The sequence below is a fragment of the Otolemur garnettii genome, unplaced genomic scaffold, assembly GCF_000181295.1.
Source record: "Otolemur garnettii isolate 467f Iridium unplaced genomic scaffold, OtoGar3 scaffold00145, whole genome shotgun sequence".
Classification (NCBI taxonomy): Eukaryota; Metazoa; Chordata; class Mammalia; order Primates; family Galagidae; genus Otolemur; species Otolemur garnettii.
In genome coordinates, this window is record NW_003852540.1 from 4,163,471 (window position 1) to 4,165,773 (window position 2,303).

Here is a 2,303-nt window from a genome sequence, read left to right on the forward strand (position 1 = left end):
AAAAAAAAAAAAAAATTGCTGGGCATTGTAGCGGGTGCCTGTAGACGCAGCTACTTGGAAGGCTGAGGCAAGAGAATTGCTTAAGCCCAAGAGTTTGAGGTTTCTGTGAGCTATGATATCACAGCACTCTACTCAGAGTGACAGCTTGAGACTCTATCTCAAAAAAAAAAATCTATGTGACCCAGAATTATTTGATCTTGGTTTTCTCATTTGTAAAATGGTAGTTTCATCTCACTTAACTTTACAGATTTATGCTTGTAAAAATTCTTTAAAAAGTTAAAATCTGGGCAGTGCCTGTGGCTCAAAGGAGTAGGGTACGCCGGCCCCATATGCCAGAGGTGGTGGGTTCAAACCCAGCCCTGGCCAAAAAAAAGTTAAAATCTATATTACAGAGGTTTTTGATTGTAAGGGAAAACTGTCTCAATTAGTAATAACAAGTTTGTTATAAGGATGCATGCACAGGAATCTAGAGAAAGCTAATTTTTTTCCTTGGAAAGGATAGAAACAATAGTTAAACCAGACTGCAGAAAGAACAGGGCCTGATATTGAGTAAAGTATCAGACTCTTAACTCACTCAGTTACTCTGTCTCTTCTCTTTCCCTTTGACAAATTTCTCCCTTTTTTTTTTTTTTTTTTGAGACAAACTCACTCTGTCACTCTGAGTAGAGTCATAGTTCACAGCAATGGCTCAAACTTCTGGGCTCAAGCAATCCTCCTGCCTCAGCCTCCCCAAGTAGCTGTGACTACAGGTACCCACCACAATGCCTGGCTAGTTTTTCTGTTTTTAGTAGAGGCAAGTCTTACTCTTGCTCAGGCTGGTCTTGAACTCCTGAGCTAGGGTGATCCACCCGCCTTAGTCTCCCAGAGTCCTAGGATTACAGACGTGAGCCATCGCACCTGGCCAAATTTTTCCCATTCTTCTATGCTTAATTTCCAAGAGAAGAATCCAGCACAGCTTTTTACACCATACTACATCATAAGCTGTTGGCCAGCCTCTACATGGCTTGTCCTTTGATTAGGTGGCCAACCATCAAGGGGCCTCCTCCAGATACAGACCAGCCAGCCTAGCCCTGCTTTCCTGAACCAGCTTCTACTGGTAACATTATTTAACCTAGATAGGGAGGTTGGATGTGCCCAAAACATTATGAGTGACATCTCCAGTATGACTGTACTGACAGTAGGCATACTATTATTTAAAAAGAAATGGCATTTGCAGTATTTTTATTGTATGATCTCCATTTTAGCAGAAAATGTCTTTTAATTTACTCCATCCATTATACTTTTCTTTCTTCTTTTCTTTTTTCTTCTTTTTTTTTGAGACAGAGTCTCATTCTGTTGCCCAGGCTAGAGTCCCATGACATCAGATTAGCTCACAGCAACCTCAAACTCCTGGGTTCAAGTGATCTTCTTGCCTCAGCCTCCCAAGTAGCTGGGGCTACAGGCAACCACCATGACGCCCAGCTGTTTTGTTCTATTTTTGTTAGAGACAGAATCTTGGTCTTGCTAAGGCTGTTCTCAAACTCCTGAGTTCAACAAGCAATCAGCCCAATCCACCTGCCTCAGCCTCCCAGAGTACTAGAATTACAGGCATGAGCCACCACACCAGGCCCATTCATTATACTTTTCTTAGTTTTTGTAGTAAACTCTATTTTGAGAGAAGAAACTAGGTGTTGGATAACCCTAGAATTTGGAGACAGGTTAATATTAAATGTGGCTTAACTAAACTGTATACACTTAGTGCTTTTGATTTTCTCACATTAGGTAATCTAGAATTTGTCAGCCTATTTTTATATGTATTTTTATGTTTAATTTTAATTCAGCTGCCAAGTTGTATGGCATAATATAGGTGTATCATGAGAGATGCTATGGGGCAAGACTCTCTTCCCCACCCTAAAGCATATGGAATATCTGAAATTAGCACAGGCCTGGTTTCATGATATTACTCAATCACATTTCAGGTTGGTCCCTCCTTTCTTCTCTATCTTCCTCTGCTTCTTTGGGCCATTGCTGCCTTTTAAAATATATCTGTTGAGTATTCTCCAGAATTATGTTTCCTTTGGGTACATTCACCTGTGTTTTAAAAAAAAAATCCAGAGCAGCACCTGTGGCTCAAAGGAGTGGGGCACTAGCCCCATATGCTAGAGGTGGCAGCCTCAAACCCAGCCCTGACCAAAAACTACAAAAAAAGAAAAAAAATCCAGGGGGCCATGCCTGTGACTCAAAGGAGTAAGGTGCCTACCCCATATGCCTGAGGTGGTGGGTTCAAACCCAGCCCCAGCCAAAAACTGAAAAAAAAAAAAAAA

General features: G+C 41.2%; 1 protein-coding gene across 1 annotated transcript in view; it reads left to right on the plus strand.

Annotated features, from left to right (window-relative positions):
• The window catches only part of SMYD4 (SET and MYND domain containing 4), a 55,501-nt gene that overhangs the window by 35,263 nt on the left and 17,935 nt on the right, over positions 1-2,303 (plus strand). The window lies entirely within an intron of this gene.